Here is a 21933-nt window from a genome sequence, read left to right on the forward strand (position 1 = left end):
GCAAGGCTTCCTAAAGGGGTAGGGGAGGTAGGGGAGCTGAGCCAGGTCTGAGCTGAGTACCTGTCCCCAGGCGTTGTCATTCTCTGTCACGCATCTGTTTCTCTGGCCAGCTGGCAGGTCCTCAAGGATCTGGTTCATCCCTGTTTCCCCAGGGCTCTCATGCCATGCCTGGCTCACAGTAGGCACTTTTCTATGAGTATATGAACATACGTGTGGAGTGTGAGGTTGATACAGGGTTCAGGGGTTGGGATTTCTATCTGAGTAACAGAAAATAGTCGCCTAGACTTAAAGAATAACTATCAAAGAATCACTGATACTCCTTCTTCAGCACATTCTCTTGTCACTTCACTTCTCTGTTGTGCATTCATTTGTCCTTAGTATCGGCTCCTCCATTACAGCTGGTCTTCTCTTGCTTGAGGGCTTGGGTTTTACTCCCCTAGCTTTGACGCAGGCTTTCATCCTTCTTACAGGTCTGAGATCCATCTCCTTTCCATCATCCCCCCTCCTGCTCCCCTCTTATCACAGTCCCCATTTTCCTCCCACCCCTCATAGAGAGCATTTGAGGAACTGATGCTTGTGTATGCATGCACAAACGTGTGTGTTGTGTACTCAGGATGTAAAAGGATATATTTCTTCTCGTGATTTGCAGTGGAAAAAGTTATGACCTTTGTTATAGAGTTTCCTTTATTTTTCAGTTTTCAGTCGAACCCAATTGCATGAAATGGATTATGAATCTGTTCGCTATCACTCCTGATGTCACTTCCTTCTCTATCACTGAGAATTCATTGGTACTCCTAGAAGGATTCAAACTCTTCTTTATTTTTCAAGTTAATTTCTCTATGACTTAACCATATACCATTTTCTTCCCTATATCATTGCAATGTCCCTCCACTTAGAATGTCACTATATTATAATAGCAACAACAATAATAAAAGCAACTACCATTTATTAAGCATGCACTACGTAAATATATTATAATTCTCACAGCAGTCTGTGTATTGGTCACAATCCCCTTTGCACAAATGAGGAAACCAAAGCCCAAGGAGACTTTCTGATGATCCTGAAGCTCATATGGGATGGAATAAGCCAAAATCAAACCCCAACATTTTGGGTTCCAAAATTCCCATTTTTCATCTTCCCAACAAACTTATGAGGTGGGTACTCATATTATCCCCCATTTATAAGGAAACTATAATTTTCCCAGGTTACACAGTAAGTGGAAGAGTTGGAATTCAAATTTAGGTGGTCTGGCTTCAGTTTTTGTGCTCTTAATCATTTGCTATACTGAGTTTACTCTGTTTTAGTGTTTCACTGGAATATAATATACATACCAAAACTGCATTTATCATAAATCAAACAACTCGATGAATTTTCACAAATTGAACACACCTGTGTAAACTAACCTCCAGCTCAAGAAACAGAACATTATCAGCAACCCCAAAGCCCCCCAAATGTTCCCACTGTCACTAATGCCTCCAAGGGGAACTGCTCTCCTAACTTCTAGCACCACAACTATAGCTTTTCCTATTCTTTAACTTTATACAAATGGAATTGTACAGTATGTTCTCTTTTGTGTCTGGCTTCTTTCCCTCAGCATGATGTTTGTGAGATCCATCCATGCCTTTGATGTGATGGTAGATCATGCTCTGCCTTCAATAAGGACACATGTGAGGTGTTAGAAGTTCACCGATTTATAGTCCCTTTCTGGATGAATTGACAGTGTAGAAAGAGGAAAAATGTATGAAAACATATAAATAACAAAGTATTAACCATAATTCTGACTTAGCTTTATCAAAATCACTCCAAATTAGTGAAGGTTTAAAAAAGTAAAGATTGAAATCAATGAGATTTGTATGCTTATCTTTCCAACTATTTAGTAGGTAGAGAAGTTAACAAGTGTCCGATAAGAGAGCCGTCTTACTTTTGATGACAGTGGAATGCTTTATCAAATTATTCATTTACATCAACATAAAATTGACACTTTCTTTTCTTTTCACAGAACCAACAAAAATATTTTGGTACAAGACAATTGTTGAAGAACTTGTTGATGGCATTGTTGTCTCATCACAAATAAAAGATATTCACCAAAGACTAGCTTAAGGAGCATCACACAAAGCAGCCCATGAAAACTAAGACAAACTGGGAACCATTTCATCTTAGTCGTGGGTATGGGATAAGCCATGTAATGCTCAGAGAGTCAAACTGAAAAAGAGCTGAAGACCAAGGGATGTATTTAAACAAGACTGATCTTTTAACAATGGAAAAAATAAACATCAGCAAGATATTTGGGGAGTTTTTTGCTCATATGCAATAAAGTCATATGAAGAGATCCATCTGCATTTTGGAGTTGTTAAATCTTTTGTGAATTTACCAAAAATGAGTACACTTCTGAATCAGGAGGTCTAATATTGAGGTTTTCTGTTCTGGCCTGAAGCAATCAACTTGGGTCAAGTGCTTGTCTGAACACTTGGTAAACACTTGGTAAACACTTATTGTTTACTAGACGGTAAATAATAAGAGAGAAACACTCCCTTCTAGAAGCCACAGTCTAGCTGGAGATGTGAGAGACACTCATGAAATAGTTCAATGGCATCAGACTATCACACAGCACCAAAATTGGTAGTACAGATGATAAAAGCCAAGGAAATTCACAGATAAGAGTTCAATATGGCCAGAGAGGCCAGTGAAAAACCCATGAAGCTATAAATTAAGGTGACAATAATATAACATTTCATACTCATTAGTGAGCAAAAAGTAAAAAGACAATATCAAGAGTTGACAAGGATATGAAACAACTGGAACTCACATCTACTACTGATGGGAGTATAAATCAGTACCATCACTTTGGGAAACAGTTAGCATCATCTACTACAGTTGAAGAAGATACACTATGAACCAGAAATTCCTCTCATTTATTTATTCTTTCAATAAATATTGAGCTGCTACTATATGCCATGCACTGTTCTAAGCACAAGGTTCCCATCTAAACTATCCTAGTTCACCACCCTAGCAAAACCTGTGCACATGTGCACCAGGAATCATGTTCAGAAATGTTCATAGAAGCACTGACTATAATGGCAAAAAAATTTTTGAAAATGTCTATCACCAATATTATGGATAAATAAATTGTGAATTCCTTCCTAAGGACAGAATTCAACACACCAGAGATAATTAATAAACCAGAACAAACAACAACAGGGATGAATTTTAGGAACATATTTTAAAAAGCAAGTTGCAGGATATATACATCATTCCATTTACATAAAGTTAAAAAAACATGTACCACTATAAAATAATGTATAGTCTAGTGATGCAAACAAGTGAGGTTAAACCAAAAAGAACAGCAAGTGAAATATAAACACAAAATTCAGGGAGCAGGAAGAGGAGGGGGAGGGTAGGAGCACACGAGCAACTCAGTGGTACCAGTAATGACAATGTTTTATTTCTAACCTGGGTGTGGTTCATGGGCATTTCTTGCATTGTTTTTCTTAATACCTTGTACATATTTGATAAGTATTCTCTTGTATCTATTCAACAATGCTTTTAAGTCCAATAAAGTGAAAAAGCTTGAATTTGGAAGGAAGGATTTGAATAGGCAGGCATGAAGCCAATATGACTGAAGGAAAAGTGATAGGATTGACCATGATATATGTGGAACCATGAAGTTGAATGTGGCAGCGTGAAGAATTCACCTTGGAGGATGACAGAGATAAGATTAGATACACGGAAGAGGGTCAAATCATGGAGAGTCTTGAGAGCTTCTCCGAGGAGTATAGAATAACCTTAAGTTTCACAGGGAACCGTTGATAGCTTTAGGCTTAAGAGTAACCTATCAAGGGTTGAATACAAAAATTAATATGACCTCTGCATGCAAGATGGACTGGAGAGGGGAAAATAGAGACTAGAGATAAAGTAAGTAGGTTACTGCAGCAACTTAAGGATAAATTGAAATTTTTCTGGACCGAGATAAATCTGGGAGAAGTAAAGAATCTGAGAGACAGGATTTGGTTAATTATTAGATTTTAAAGAGCTAACACAGGGTAAACAAAAGTTCTAAAATTTCAAGGTGGAATAAAAATTGTAAAGTTGGAGGGCGAGCAGACTTAGAAGATGATACAGCGAGCTGTTCATGTATTGCGTTTGATGTAACAATGAAGCACTCAACTGGAAATATCCAACAGAAAACCAGAGACACAAATGGACGATTGCCTACAAATTGTGCTAAGATGGATACGTATAGCACGGAAAACACAAAAGTCTTCTTTGCTATGTAAAATTTGTTAAACACAGCAAAAATCCTAACCAACAGGTAAACATTCAAACCTTTAGAGATCATTTTTGAAATCACTTTCCAGCTAACAAAACTCTAGAAATTCAGAACTAAATATGATATTTTGAGGTATGAATTATCTCAACTCAAGAACCACAACAGAGAGGTCCTTTCCAGAAGTGAGTCACACACAAAAACGCACATGCCGTATTCAGAAAGGAAGCATGCGGAGTCTGTCTTGTAGGTCCCCATTCAACTCAAAAAACAATTTTTGCCTACTTACAATATGCAAGTACTGAAGTAAGGTAATATAGCTAAATTATCAAAGGCGTCATATAGAATTACACAGTTGCAAAAAGATCAAAGTTAATCCTAAAGATTAACACCTAGGATTTCTCAAACAGAACTGAAAATATTTTCCTAATTCTCAAACAAAGCTGACGTCAATGACCATCTCTTTTAAGGTATGAGTCACTAGTTTTCTGGGCTACTTGGAGAAGTTTCAAAGATAATGATTTTTGAAGGTAATGAGCTTGTGGTACCTGTATGTCAACATATAACGAAATTTCATTTCTGGAGTCAGCAATGATAGATGGAAAGAACACATTGACAAAAGTAATTAAGAAGTTGAAGCTTAATGGATTAGTATAGTGAATTTTTCTGAAGTCAACAGTGTGAAAATGTTTGCAAAAGGTGTGGCAGAACGTGGGATCACTAAAGAGTAACCATTCTTGCCCTAACAACAGTTTTGTTTTTCATATAGACTAGACTAAATTTCAGAAAGTTTATTAATTTCCAAATGTAGTTATTTGTAATTTAGGCCAAAAGACATCTTAAAATGTATTAAACTTTTTTAAAAAAATTTTACTGAATAGACCAGCGGTGTAAGAAGCCAAAGAGGAACTAAAGTCAAATTGAGGGGCCAAAAAAAACTAAAAGGAAATAAAAAATGTTCACAAATTTCAGAATACTTTGTACCACAAATGAGCAAAGTATTGCAGACTACAGTCTTCAAGAAATCAGCAACTGTGTTAGGCACCAAATCAGAAAATGAATCATGCACACTTTTATCTTAATACAAGATTACTTTTCATAGATAGCTCAAAACTTATTGATTGCTAACGATACAAAGTTATAGTTAAAAGTAAAATGGTAATAGAGCTAAACTATCAATGGCATCATATAGAATCATATAGGTGAAAAACGGATTGGTTCTGTCTTACTCAATCTTTATGATTAACACTGAGAATTTACCAAAGAGAATAGAAAATGTTTCCCTAATTCTCAAACACTGCTGACTTCAGTGAGCATATCTTCCAAGGCATGAGTAGCTAGTCTTGTGGTGGCTTGGGGAAGTTTCAAAGATAATGATTTTTGAGAGTAAAAACTACAGACCCAGCATGTTCTCCAAATGCTCAAAATTATTCATGGAAGTAGAAATATTATATTCACATAAAATGACATGATCTATAGATGTAACTAAGTTGCATTAAACTGAATAATTGCTGGTATGCCATGTTAGTGTCTTTAATCTGAATACAGTCCCAGGCCCAAGAGGAAGATTGCCATTCTATCCTGAATATACACGGTAATCCCTAAGAGAGAAACTCCTCTCCTGGGTACACAACAAGAAAGTTAAATCCAAGCCTTGCAATGAGCATTTCCAGAACTCAAAATGCATTTTTTTTTTCTGCTTTATTTTCCCAAACTCCCCCCATACATAGTTGTATGTCTTAGTTGCAGGTCCTTCTAGTTGTGGGATGTGGGACACCACCTCAACGTGGCCTGACGAGCGATGCCATGTGCACGCCCAGGATCTGAACCCTGGGCCGCTGCAGCAGAGCGCACGAACTTAACCACTCAGCCACGGAGCCGGCCCCTCAAAATGTATTTTTAAGAGAAGTTTAGCCATAACCAATTCATTTTCAAAACAAGGTATAAGTCAATAAAACATTGTCTACTCTGATGTTTATTCATTTGTTCAAAAGCACTAAATAAGCATTAAGTCTAAGGGATTAGTGGGAAAACCCACTAAATTAGTGGGAGTTGAGCAGGTTTCAAAGAAACGTAAGACATGCACTTTTTGCCCTTGAGAAGTTCGCGATCTAGTTAAGGAGAAAACAATTACCAAGCATTTTGAAGCTCACTTAAAGATTGTGGACAAATAAAATTTTTGTTGATCTATATATTTTAAATGTTGTTCATTTAATAGCCAAGATAGGATACTACCTCCTCAAGCTTGTGGGGAAATATATTTAAAAACAAAAAAATTTTTGTATAGCTAAAATTTCCTTTGTAAAATGTCTCTTTATAAAAAGCCAAAATGTACCACTTCTGGGACTCCAGTTTTTATATATAAGCTTACTTAGAAGGGATCCACATGTATACACAAATGCAAGTGTACTACTAGCGATACACTAGTGATGTGTCTTCCAAAGCTTTACAACAGTGCTGAGCAGCTGGAAGGTGCTCAGATCCTTGGAGACTGACTGGGAAGTTGAAAGCAAAGAAGACAAGAAGGATGGGGAGACAGAAGCAGATGCATCTGATTGCAGTGGTCGGGGAGCAGAGTCCAGCCCAGAGAAAGTTGGAGGGCTCTGCACTGGCAGCGGAAAACTAAGGATGCAATGGGCATCATGGAGAAGTAAGAAGGCAGAAAGGGGCATGGGATGTGGAGAGTCTGCTTCTGGAATAGGCACATTCATCTAGCCGGTGTGGGCAGTGGGAGGGCATTTAAGCCTGAAAATAGAATTCAATAAATCAAGCCACTATGGGAAGACCCTAAGCAAAAATAGTATCCAAAGATGTATGAACTTTGGTTACTGATAAGAACTGCCTTTGAATGTAATCCACACAGGTCTCCTCACGCTGTCCTCACAATCTGTCTGGAGAGGACAAAAGAGGAAAACCAAAGCTGGGTCCTTTCAAGGCATTTGAAACACACGAATGCTCAACTGAGGACTAGACTATTGCTACTGCAACAGTTATGCAGGGCACATATCCAGAACCAGGAAGCCACCAGCCCTGTTGTCAGAGAAGGTTCATGCTGAGACACAAGCTTGCTTAGGCAGGGTAGGGCTGAAAGAGGAGCAGAGGAATTTCTGTAAACTCTCGCTTTCCCCATCATCAGCCATCCTCTGAGTTTTCTACTTACCACTTCTTCCACTTTACTACTTCTGTTCACCAGAAAGCACTCCATATGATGATCATACCATCTCTGGTAAGGGTTCAAATCTAGCATATAATGTCTTTCCATGTGGGCTCAAATATTCCCTAAAAAAAATACTTTTTTTAACCTATCCTGGATATTTCATCTAAATAGAAGTATAAGGGGCCGGCCCGGTGGCACAGCGGTTAAATTCGCACACTCCGCTTCTCGGCGGCCTGGGGTTCGCCAGTTCGGATCCCGAGTGCGGACATGGCACTGCTTGGCACGCCATGCTATGGTAGGCGTCCCACATATAAAGTAGAGGAAGATGGGCACGGATGTTAGCTAAGGGCCAGGCTTCCTCAGTAAAAAGAGGAGGACTGGCAGTAGTTAGCTCAAAATAAATAAATAAATAAATAAACAGAAGTACAATACGTGTTCTTTCATGTCTGGCTTCTTTCATTTAGCGTAATGTTTTCAAGGCTTATCCATGTTGTAGCACATATCAGTACTTCATTCCTTGTTATGGCTGAATAATATTCCATTGGATGAATACAAAACAATTTGTTTGTACTCTCATCTGTTGATGGAAATTTGAGTTATTTCCACCTTTGGGGTATTATTATTAGTGCTGCTATCCATAGAGACAGAAGGCAAATTGATGGTTATGTGGGCTGGGGGAACAGGGAAATGGGGAGTGACTGCTTAATAAGTACAGGCTTTCTTTTGAGGTGATGAAAACAGTTTAGAACTAGATAGATGTGTTGCTTATGCAACATTGTGAATGTACTAAAAGCCAATGAACTGTACATTTTTAAATGGTTAATTTTATGCTATATAAATTTCACCTCCATTAACTTTTTTTTAATTTCAAGGGAAAGCCTCCACTGCCACTTGCCTAAAATGTAGGTTAAACTACAAATAGGAAATGTTACATATTTTTAAATAGATTGCCTATAACATGTAGGCTATCCTTCACAGCCAATGTTGGACACTATGTCCTCTGTGAAGCTTATTGGGGAAACATAATTAAAAACACAATCTCCTTCCCACTCAGAAATTCTCTCCACAAAGGTAGTAGAGAAAGAAAACACTTTGATTGTTGAATAAGCATTAAACCAGAACGCGATGTGCATCACAGGCATTCCACTAAGAGATTGAGAGACAGAAAGATACCTCACTCCCTTATGTATCCAAGCAGACAGAACCCATCACACACACGTTCTCAAGATAAACGATAACTAGTCCTCAAGTAAGAGGACTTGACAGCACCATTTGTCACATGCAGTTCCTCCTAACTTTCCCTGGTAATTGGGGTCACCACCACCTAATAGGCTTTATATAAAGGAAAGACAAGTTCCTCATATCTTTATAACAGTAGTTTTGGAGAGAGGCAATCACCAAAGTTAGGCTCCTATCCTCCCACAGAAACTGAGAGACCAGGGTGCTATTTTCCTTGGATGTTGACATTCCAAAGATGTGGTTCCCAGGTCCTTGAGAAAGACATGCCTGGGTTGTAAAGCTGGCAAAAGGTTTATTTAGCTTTTAAAATGATTTACTTACATTTCAAAGATACAGAGAAAGAATTTACAACTATGAGTTTTCTAAAGTAAATGCTCTAAGAAAAAGGGGTGAGGGAATGTCTCTTCCCTTATTTTCAACAGGGAGATTAGGCCTCTTATTTTTAATTTGCATTTGTCCTTACAAGCCTTCTCTGATCCCCTTGGCAAAAAGTAATTACGCCTTGTCAGCATCATAGCAGAGTAAGCCGTTCCCTTTGTCTCTCCCCACTTAAGTCACAATTAAATGGACATTCAATAACCAATAGAGGACTCCCACACAGCACAAAAGGATGCCTGAGAGATCCATGCAGCTATACATCTGAAGGTGGGTGAACTGGATTCCGAGGAAGCACTGAAACTAGATGAGCATACCTCTCCTTCTCCCTGGTAGCAATGAGCCAGGTTGCAGAGCCTCACACAGCAGCCAAGAGTGACTGTAACAGGGGGTGGGGGCAGCCTGGCATGGTAGCCTGGAGTGGTAGGCAGACCCATGTGATAGCCCACCATTCCATAGTGGTCCCACCCATGAGAATGCTCCCCAATGAGTGGCAGAGCTCAGCCCCAGTAAGGGAGCCCTGTCCACCAATGACAGTGATCAGCACAACTGTAAGAGGAGGTGGGGACAGCCTGGCACACACGCAAACACCTTCAGAAGGGTAGCCCAGCCTGCAGGAGTGCCCACTGTGCCACAGCAGCCCTGCCCATGGGGATGCTCCCCACTGAGTGGCAGCAGCTCAGCCCCCACAAAGGAGCCCTGCCCATCAAGCACAGAGGCTCAGCCAAACCACCTGAGAGTGCATGGCTGGCCCACACCTGTGCAACCCACCTGCTGAGCACAGAGGCCTCGCCCCAATGGGAGCAACCCACCAAGTGACTGTGGCCAGCCCGTGGAAACACAGGGAAGCCCTACCTGCACAACTTTCAGCAGACAGGGCAGGGTCAGAAACACAGCTCCTGTTCCCTCCCCAGCCACCCCCCAGCAGTGGCAGGTGGAACCTGTGACCTGATATTACCGCAAATATGTCAGCAAAGGATCACTTCATCAAACACTATGAAAAACTACAGTAACACTTCAGAGGAGAAGGAAACTGACAAGTCTCCAGAAACCAATCCTGAAGTCTCAGAAATTTATAATCTAAATGACAAAGAATTTAAAACAGTGGTCATAAAGAAACTCAACAAGTTACAAGAAAACTCAGAAAGTCCAGTGAGCTCAGGAATAAAATTTACGAGCAGAAGAAATATTTCACCAAAGAGATTGAAGACCTTTAAAAAAGCTATACAGAAATTCTGGATATGAAGAACACAATTAATGAGATAAAAAATAATCTAGAAACCATAAAAAATAGAGCTGACATTATAGAGGACAGAACTAGTGAATTAGAGGACAGAAATATAGAAATGCTTCAGGTGGAGGAGGAGAGAACTAAGATTTTTTTTAATGAAGAAATTATTCAAGAAATATGGAACTCAATTAGGAAAAGCAACATAAGGATTATACGTACTCCAGAGGGAGAAGAAAAGGAGAAAGGAGCAGAGAGCTTGTTTAAAGAAATAATAGTTAAGAACTTGCCAAACCTGGGGAAGGATCCAGACTTACAAGTACAGGAAGCCAATAGAACTCCTAATTACATCAATGCAAAAAGACCTTCTCAAAGGCATATAGTAGTAAAACTGGCAAAAGTCAATGACAAAGAAAAATATTAAAGGCAGTAAGGCAGAAGAAAAGGAACCTTTATCAGACTTTCAGCAGATTTCTCAGCAGAAACCTTACAGACCAAGAGATAATGGAATGATATTCAGAATACTGAAAGACAAAAACTTTCAGCCAAGAACACTCTATCCAGTGAAACTATCCTTCAGATACACTGGAGAAATAAAAGCTTTCCCAGATAAACAAAAGCTGAGGGAGTTCAACGCCACTAGACCTCCCTTACAAGAAATGATGAAGGAAGCCCTCCTGCCTGAAACAAAAAGGCAAACGTTTAAAAAGCCTTGAGCAAGGAGATAAACAGACAGACCAAATTAGAAAATTTCAGCAAACACTTAAATATAACATAAAAGATAAAGGGAAGGAAAGCATCAAAAATAAATATAAACACTTCAATTTAGTCACAAACTCACAACACAAAAAGGAATAATTTGTGACAACAATAACTCAGAAGGGGAAGAGGAAATGGATGGAACCTACTTAGGCTAATGGAGAGAAGAGGCTATCAGAAAATGGACTATCTCATCTATGAGATCTTTTATACAAACCTCATGGTGATCACTAAACAAAAAATCAGAGCAGAGCCACAGATCACAAATAAACAGAAAACCACCAAACTGAAATGCTAGTCAGAAACACAAGGGAAAAGAAACAATGGAAATATAGAAGAACTGGAAAACAAGAGATAAAATGGCAGTACTAAGCCTTCATATATCAATAATCACTCTAAATGAAAATCCATTGAATTCGCCAATCAAAAGATACAGAGTGGCTGGATGGATTAAAAAACAAGACCCAACAATATGCGGCCTCCAGGAAACATATCTCAGCTCTAAAAACAAATGTAGGCTCAGAGTGAAGGGATGGAAGACAATATTCCAAGCAAATGGCAAGCAAAGGAAAACAGGTGTTGCAATACTTATATCAGACAAAGCAGACTTCAAGACAAAAAAGACAATGAGAGACAAAGAGGGGCAGTATACAATGATAAAAGGAACATTCCACCAAGAGGACATAATATTTATGAATATATATGCACCTAACACAGGAGCACCAAAGTACATAAAGCAACTATTAATAGACCTAAAGGGAGAAACTGACAACAACACAATAATAGCAGGGGACCTCAACACCCTCCTTACGTCGACAGACAGATCATCAAGACAGAAAGTCAACAAGGAAATAGTGGACTTAAATGAAACACTAGACCAGATGGACTTAATATAGATAGAACATTCCATTCAAAAACAGTAGAATACGCATTCTTCTCAAGTGCACTTGGAACATTCTCAAAGATAGACCACATGTTGGAAAACAAGGCAAGCCTCAATAAATTTAAAGACGATTGAAATCACATCAAGCATCTTTTCCAACTACAATGCTATGAAACTAGACATCAACTACAAGAAAAAAGCTGGGAAAGTCAAAAACATATGGATACTAAACAACATCCTACTGAACAACCCTTGGATAAATGAAGAAATCAAAGGAGGGACCAGCCCAGTGTTGTAATGGTTAAGTTTGTGCACTCTATTTTGGCTGCACCTGGTTCATGGGTTTGGATCTCGGGTGTGGACCTACACACCACTCATGAATCCACACTGTGGTGGTGTCCCACACACAAAATAGAGGAAGATTGGGATGGACGTTAGCTCAGAAACAATTTTCCTCAAGCAAAAGAGGAAGATTGGCAACAGATGTTAGCTGAGGGCCAATCTTCCTCACTGAAAAAAAATAAATCAAAGGAAAAATCAAAAAATACCTGGAGACAGCTGAAAATGAAAATACAACATTCCAACTCTTATGGGATGCAGCAAAAGTGGTTCTAAAAGAGAAATTTACAGCAATATGGGCCCACCTCAACAAACAAGAAATATCTCAAATAAGTAATCTTAAACTACACCTAACTGAACTAGAAAAAGAAGAACAAATAAAGCCCAAAGTCAGAAGGAGGGAAATAATAAAAATTAGAGCAGAAATAAATGAAATAGAGGCTAAAAAAACAGTAGAAAGGATCAATGAAACTACGAAAAGGATCAATGAAACTGGTTCTTTGAGAAGATAAACAAAATTGACAAGCCCTAGCCAGACTTACTAAGAAAAAAAGAGAGACAGCTCAAATAAATAAAATTAAAAATGAAAGAGGAGAATTTACAATGGATACCACAGAAATACAAAGGATTATAAGAGAATACTATGAAAAATGCCAACAAATTGGATAACCTAGAAAAAATGGATAAATTCTTAGACTCATACAACCTCACAAAATTGAATCAAGAAGAAATAGAGAATTAGGCCAGACCTGGTGGCTTAATGGTTAAGTTTGGCACACTCTGCTTTGGCAGCACAGGTTCAGTTCCCAGGGACAGACCTACACCCTACACCACTCGTCTGTCAGTGACCATGCTATGGGGTGGATCACATACAAAAAAAAGAGGAAGATTAGGAGCAGATGTTAGCTCAGGGAGAATCTTCCTCAGCAAAAAAAAAGAAAAAAGAAACAAAGAAAAGAAAAGGAATAGAGAATCTGAATAGACCAATCACAAGTAAAGAGATTGAAATCAAAAACCTCCCAAAAAACAAAAGTCCAGGACCAAATGGCTTCTCTGGAGAATTCTACTAAACATTTAAAGATGATTTAATACCCGTTCTTCTCAAACTATTCCAAAAAATTGAAGAAGATGAAATGCTTCCTAACTCATTCTATGAGGCCAAAATTACCCTGATATCAAACCAGACAAGCACCATACAAAGAAGGAAAATTACAGGCCAATATCACCAATGAACATAGATGCAAAAATCCACAATAAAATATTGGCAAATTGAATACAGCAATACATTAAAGGGATCATACAGCTTGATAATGTGGGATTTATACCAAGGATGCAGGAATGGTTCAACACCCACAAATCAATCAATGTGATACACCACATCAACAAAATGAGGAATGAAAATCACATGATCATCTCAATAAATGCAGAAAAAGCATTTTACAAGACCCAACATCCATTTCTGATAAAACCTCTTGGGGCCGGCACTGTGGCCCAGTGGTTAAGTTCATGCACTCCACTTCGGCGGCCCAGGGTGTCCCCAGTTTGGATCCTGGGAGCGGACATGGCACCGTTCGTTAGGCCACGTTGAGGCGGCGTCCCACAAAGCACAACTAAAAGGACTCACAACTAGAATATACAACTATGTACTGGGAAGCTTTGAGGAGAAAACTCAGAAAAAAAGAAAAAGAAGATTGGCAACAGTTGTTACCTCAGGTGCCAACCTTTTTAAAAAAACTCTCAAAATGGGTAGAGAAGGAAAGTACTTCAAAACAATAAAAGCTATATTTAACAAACTCCCAGCCAATCTCATACTTAACAGTGAAAAACTGAAATCCATTCCTCTAAGAACAGGAACAAGACAAGGGGGCCCACTCTCACCACTCCTATTCAGCACAATACTGGAGGTTTTAGCCAGAGAAATTAGGCAAGAAAAAGAAACAGAAGGTATTCAAATTGGAAAGGAAGAAGTGAAACTCTCACTATTTACAGTGGCATGATTCTATACATAGAAAACCCTAAAGAATCCATCAGAAAACTATTAGAAATAATTAACAACTACAGCAAAGTTGCAGGGTACAAAATCAACTTAGAAAAATCAGTTGCACTTCTATACACTAGTAATGAACTAGCAGAAAGAGAAGTCAAGAATACAATCCCATTTATAATCACAACAAAAAGAATAAGATATCTAGGAATAAATTTAACCAAAGAGGTGAAAGACGTATACACTGAAAACTATGAAACATTATTGAAAGAAATTGAAGAAGATATAAAGAAATGGAAAATATTCCATGCTTATGGATTGGAAGAATAAACATAGATAAAATGTCCATATTAACTAAAGCAATCTACAGATTCAATGCAATCCCAATCAGAATCCCAAAGCTATTCTTCATGGAAATAGAACAAAGAAACCTAAAATTTATATGGAACACCAAAAGACCCCAAACAGCCAAAGCAACCCTGAGAAAAAAGAACAAAGCTGCAGGCATCACAATCACTGACTTCAAAATACATTACAAAGGTATAGTAATCAAAACAGCATAGTACTGGTACGAAAACAGACACATAGATCAACGGAACAGAATTGAAAGCCCAGAAATAAAACCACACATCTACAGACAGCTAATCTTCAATAAAGGAGCCAAGAACATACAATGGAGAAAGAAAAGTCTTTTCAATAAATGGTGTTGGGAAAACTGGACAGCCACACACAAAAGAATGAAAGTAGATTACTATCTTACACTATACACAAACATTAACTCAAAATGGATCAAAGACTTGAATGTAAGACCTAAAACCATAAAACTCCTAGAAGAAAATATAGGCAATACACTCTTTGACATCGGTCTTAGCAGCATCTTTTCAAATACTGTGTCTACTCAGGCAAGGAAAACAAAAGAAAAAATAAACAAATGAGACTACATCAGACTAAAAGGCTTCTGCAAGGCAAAGGACACCATGAACAAAATAAAAAGACAACCCACCAACTGGGAGAAAATATTTGCAAGTCGTATATCTGACAAGGGGTTAATCTCCAACATATATAAAGAACTCATACAACTCAACAAAAAACCAAACAACTCGATCAAAAAATGGGCAGACGATACGAACAGACATTTTTCCAAAGAAGATATATAGATGACCAACAGGCACATGAAAAGATGTTCAACATCACTGATTATTAGGGAAATGTAAATCAAAACTACAATGAGATATTACCTTTCACCTGTCAGAATGGCTATAATTACCAAGACAAAAAAAATAACAAATGTTGGAGAGGATGTGGAGAAAAGGGAATTCTCATATACTGCTGGTGGGAATGCAAACTGGTGCAGCCCCTACGGACCACAGTATGGAGATTTCTCAAAACATTAAAAATAGAAGAAGAAATACCATACAATCCCACTATCCTACTACTGGGTTATTTATCCAAAGAGCATGAAATCAACAATTCAAAGAGACTTATGCACCTCTATGTTCATTGCAACATTATTCACAATAGCCAAGATGTGGAAGCAATCCAAGTGCCCACCAACTGATGATTGGATAAAGAAGATGTGGTGTATATATATATACAATGGAATACTATTCAGCCACAAAAAAGACAAAAACATCCCATTTGCAACAACATGGACTTTGAGGGTATTATGTTAAGTAAAATAAGCCAGAGAAAGACAAACATCATATGATTTCACTCATAGGTTGAAGATAAACAAATACATGGATAAAGAGAACAGATTAGTAGTTACCAGAGGGGAAGGGGCAGGGGTGAGCAAAAGGGGTAAAGGGGCACATATGTATGGTGATAGATAAAAACTAGGGTATTGGTGGTGAGCACGATGCAGTCTAGACTGAAAGTGATATATAATAACGTACATCTGAAATTACAAAATGTTATAAACCAATATGACCTCAATAAAATAATTGAAAAAAAAAGTAATTACTCCATCTTTGGAGGTGCCTCTCTGTAGCACTCCCCACTTATTACCTCGAATTGAAACAATTTTGACAGTATCAGTATCCGGTTCCTTTCTGCATCCTTCAGGGTACCCAGAATACCACCCAGAGCCAACACTCAGAAAAATCCCTAGACAACTGCAGAGAACCTTATGGTGATGGAAATGTTCTGTATCTTGACTGTATCAATGTCAACATCCTGGTTGTAATATTGTCCCTTAGTTTTATAAGATGTTACGATTGGGAGAACTCAGCGAAGTGAATGTGGGATTTCTCTGTACTATTTCTTACAACTCAATCTACAATTATCTGAAAACAAAGTGTAATTAAAAATGAAAAAGGCCCTTCAATGAATAAACACATATGTATTATTAACCACTGAATAATAGTGACAGAATACTATAAACAGAAACATGGACGAAGCTGAAGAGAAGAATATTCACAGCTGCATTCAGGGGAAGAGTTGAGCAGGATTAAGGGACCTTTAGGAAAATTTGGGGAATACCTGTCAGGATGCTAAAATGTGCTGTGCAAGGCAAAAAGCCTGTGAGAATGGCCTAAGTAAAAAATTTTTACACAAAATAAAAAATTTTTGGAAGACAGAGAAAAAGAAGACAACAAAGATAAAAGCCAGGAAAAGATGACTACAAGGCAAGGGATTCAATTGTCTAGAATAAACTAAGACTGGACTCTCCAGGACACTTAACAGAAGGCAGCAGGGACAAGGTCATCAGCTAGAGACAGAAGATTTAGAAAAATCAGTCTTTCGAAGATAGGAAGGGAAGTGAAGGAAACACCTGCCAAACTGGTGAGGGAGTTGTATTTAGGACCCAACAAAGCCTTCTCTTCCTAGGATCAGAAAAGAAAGGCGAATATTGTAAGTCAAGCGGTGGGTGGGTGCACAGTTTTAGCCTAAGAACCACAACTTCAAAGGTTGGGACTTAATTAAGGCACCTTCAGACAAAAAGGGAGACGGAGAAAAGGAAATTGAATTGCTGAATAGTTTTGTTCAGTGCTTAGAGTCTGCAAAGGTAACAATATAACAACATGAATTGTATTTGTAACACACCGAAACTGTACAGAGTAATTGATCCTAAAATGTCCTCACCCTCTACTCACGCTACTTTTTGAGCCTGAAACATCTGTGTGTTGGGCTGCTGTGAACAAGGTAGAAAGGGGAAGCGCTGCGAAAGATGCCAGAGAAAATAGGACACAAAGGCAAAGTCCTTGTTTAGAGAAATAACTCTGCCTTTTACTCTTGAGTTACAGCAGCAAAGAATGAATTCAGTATCCACCATGAACACGTGAGCCTGCGTGCGTACTATACCCTGCTTCATCACTCCATCTGAAATGTGTGTGCAGGACACATGGAAACGCATGTGAGCATTACTCATGCTCCTTGGAACGTGCTGAAAAATGCTGACAAACACGTTCCAACACAAATCTCTGCCTAATTATATGCTTACCTGATACATGAAACACAAGATTAAACCATACCATGTGCCGGCATGCTCCTATAAGTAGAAAAATCAACAATACAACTAAAAGGAGACAAACCAGGAAAATAAAGGCCTGTCACTTACAACAATTTTTTTAAGTACAAAAAAAGATCCATCTTTATTTGCTGACTAATTATGCATCTATAATCCTATTAAAATGCATGACTGATTAAAAAGACAGACTCACAATATCCTAAGCTGCTAAAGAAATTACACCTAATAAACAAAATAATACCCCAGCTCTACGAATTATCCCCCAAATCAAAAAATCAGTTGGACTGATACATCTGTCCAAAGAAAAGAGATTCCTATTTACAACTGCCTGGACGAGAAAGCCATTTAATAGAAAATTGTGTTGCCATCAGTTGTATCTGGTATGTTTTTTAGAATAAAACTTAATCACAATATTTATGTGTAGGACAGGAGAACATTAAATGGGTTAAGATGTGACCCTTGTATACAATAAAATTAGGAATTTTAAAGGTTGCCCAAGTGCATTGCATAAAAAGTGCATACATATGTGTCCACACGCATTGCATAAAAATAATTGAGCCCATTCTTTTCCTTTCAAAATTTGTTTCCCTCCTTAAAGCAGCAAGCCAATCTTAAGTACAAGCTGATTAGAAAAGATGTTATTTATGTCAAAGGTTAATACCAAAGTCCCCAAAATCTACCAAGATGGAGGATGTGTGCATGCCTGACTTGCTTGGATGTATAAACACTGAAAATGGGGACAGCGTGAGGTTTTTGAACTACGGAACTTATCTGTCTCCTAGTACTTCACTCCCTGCCCCTCACCTCCTTCAAGCAAATAGGTCACTCTGGGTTCATCGCCTGAGGGGAGAGTGAAACAAAAACCAAGTCCTTGGTCTTAGAATGAGGAGGACTCAGGGCCCAGGCAAAACATTCAGAAGAAACATCATTCCATCTGCACATGTTTATTGTCTGCCATGTCCGTGCCAGGCACAGAGCTAGACAGTGGTGACAGAGCCATAAACAAGGCAGACAGGTCTCAGGGCTTGCATTGTAGAATAGAACCCTGACGAACAGAAGAGCTTCCCTTGACTGAAGGGAGAGGGGAGAAAGAAGTGGTGAGACAGAGGCAGCGGAGGGTCCTTGAGAGAGGAGCCCCAGGCCATGCTTCTGAGTCAACAGGAGGTTAGTTGGGGACCTGACTGCTCAGGAGCACTGCGCCCTGGTTTTTGGATTGTGGCCCCAGGAAAGGGACAAGAGCCAAATAGATTACGGTTGCGCAGTGTGTCTGGGCAGATGGAGCCACAAACAATCTACCTAGCATTTCCATGCCACTGGCACACGGAAGCATCACAGTGATTCTCAAGCCTTTGAGTGTGGAAAGAAGTATGGAAGAGAGCATCTGGATGCCGTAAGGCCAAACACAAGCTTAAACAAATAGGCTTAATTCTCCCTGTTGAACTAAGAGAAGAGACAACCCTCCCAGTCCCTTTTCTTAGAGCTTTTACTTTAGAAACCTCGTAATTGTAAATTCTTTCTCTGTCTCTTTAAAATATAAGTAAATCTTTTTAAAAGCTAAGTAAGCCTTTGGCCAGCTTTACAACCCAGGAATGTCTTTCTCAAGGACCTAGGAACCATATCTTTGGAATGTCAACATCAGAGGAAAATAGCGCCCGGGTCTCCCAGTTCCTGTGGGAAGGTAGGAGACTCTCTCCAAACCTACCTCCCATTATAAAGTGTTGTTTCCCTTTATATGAAGCCCGTTAGCTAACACAGACAGTGACCCCAATTACCAGGGAAAGTTAGGATGAACTCTGCATGACAAATGGTGCTGTCAAGTTCTCTTACTTGAGGACTAGTTACCATTTATCTTGAGAACAGGGATGTAATGGGTTCTGTCTGCTTGGCTGTATAAAAGGGTGAGATTTCTTTCTGTCTTTGCAATCTCTTAGCGGATTGCCTGTGATGTGCATCGCATTCTGGTTTAATGTTTATTTAATTATAAAAGTGTTTTGTTTCTCTGCTACCTTTATGGAGAGGATTTCCCGGTTGGGAGATTTTGTTTTTAATTGTTTCCCCAACAATGAGAATGGGACAAGTGGGAAGAATAATAATTGACTTAGTGAACACAGACTTGGACAGATCCATCAAGGACGATACAGGCCCCCTAGTCACAACTACAGAGGGTCCCCAAAACTTAGATGCATCACTTTGGAGAAAAGGCAGGAAGTCCCATTGAGGAGATTTAATTATACATCCTCTACGGAATGGGAGCCCAGAATAAAGATTGATTTGTTAAAGAAAAATCAAGCAATGTATATGTCTTCTCTACCTGAGGCTATGGACTTGCCAGAGTTTAAATTTGGGAGTCTTACTTCACACTTAACAACCCACCTCCTCTGGGTGAAGCATGAGAGGGAAATGAGCGGAAGGAAACAACGTTTATAACAGTGATTCTTAGACTTTGCTGCATATTAGTCTCACCCAGGAAGTTTTTAAAATTCTGATGCCCAGGCAACATCCCGAGCTAATTAAATCAGAATATGGGGGGGGGGGGGGGCATCACTAGTTTTTAAAGTTCTCTAAGTGATTTCAATGTGCAAACAAGTGTGAGAACCAGTGATTTAAACTGGCACTTCTCAAACTTTAGTGTGCACCCAAATCACTTAGAGATCTTGTTAAAGTGCAGCTGCTGATCTAACAGGTCCGGGGCGGGGCCTGGGAATCTGCATTTCTAACAAGTTCCCACTCTAAGTAGCAGGGATTTGAAGACCTCTATTATGTGCCAAGTGTTCTACTTCTGATTACTAAGAAGTTTCAAATTAGGTATGCTCTGAAGGGTAGGCTCTGGAGTCAGACTGCCTGGCTTTGAATCTTGGCTCTGCACTTTGTTGTACTTCTGTATCCTTATCTACAAAATGAGAATGGTGATAATGGTAACCACCAATGACAGTGGTAGTGGTATGAGGCATGCATCATTAATTTCATTTTACAGATGAGGAAGTTGAAGTTCAAAGAGCATCAGTGCACTCCCCAAGCTCACTTTGCCAGTAATTGGTAGGCAGAGGCTTGAACCCAGGTCCTTCCCACTACATCATGTGGCTTTAAGGGTCTGGACTTAATCTAATTATCTTCCTCCCTTCCCTGTTCTGATCATGGAACCGCAGATGTCCTAGCTGCAGAGAGTGTAAATCTGAGTCATCTCTGACCTCTCCACCCTTTCCCTTCATAATCAGTTGCCACTTGCTAAAACTTTCTGATTTCATGCATGCTCCCTCTGCTCAGTTCCCATGGCATTACTCAAATTCACTTTCCCACGATCTCTCACTCTGAACTTCAAAAATAGTTTTATGTTTCTTTTCACGAACAGCGGTTCTGTAATTAGTGTCCTTACTCTGAAATCTTTCACACTATTCCCAAATTAATCTGACCATGTGACCATTATGACTCCTCATGTCATAAACCAGCAATGACTCTCCATTACCTACCAAATAAAATCCAGCCTTCATAGCCTGCCTTCCCATGATCTGGGCCTGAGCCATTTTTTTTTTCTTTTTTTTTACTGTTGCTTCTATAATGCCTTCTGCATCTTTTCTTCCCACCACATGCCCTAGGAGGTCACCTCTCCTCTTCAGAACTCCTCTAGCACTTTATCTGCACCCAGCACACTGCTGTGCAGACAGTAGCCCTCAAATAACCGAATGAATGAATGAATGAATGGCCTTCGGTCTTGAATTCTAATTCCCAAGGACCTGGGGACTCACTCTCATGAATGTCCCTAGAGATGGTGTCCTCAACCTCAGCATTTTGGGAGTTGTGATGTGTGTTACAATGAATTTGTTCCTATTAATAAAGTACAACATTTTCAAGTGATTTCTTTTTCTAATAACTAGAGTGGATTCAAGATGATCCCTATAAGAATGACATCCTTCCTTATTTGCATTGCTAAGATTTCTGAAGCTACGGGAATGCCCGGCACAGACTGGGCTGGCCAGCAGTGAATTAATTCAGAAATTAAAGGAGGACGATGCACATTCAAAGGCCCTGTGAGTGCTAGAGCCAAAGATTGATTATTTCCTGAACTACGCTCTAGATACAATCTCAGCCAAGTCACTCTACAAATAACAATGATAGATCTATTCTCGAAAATATTTCAGTCACACCTGGCAACTAGATTGCCAGATTAAGCAAGGAATTTAGGTTAGGAGAGAGAGAACGCAGAGGCAGACAGGGCAATATATGAAATACAGAGAAACA

Source organism: Equus przewalskii, chromosome 10 (genome assembly GCF_037783145.1).
Source record: "Equus przewalskii isolate Varuska chromosome 10, EquPr2, whole genome shotgun sequence".
NCBI lineage: Eukaryota > Metazoa > Chordata > Mammalia > Perissodactyla > Equidae > Equus > Equus przewalskii.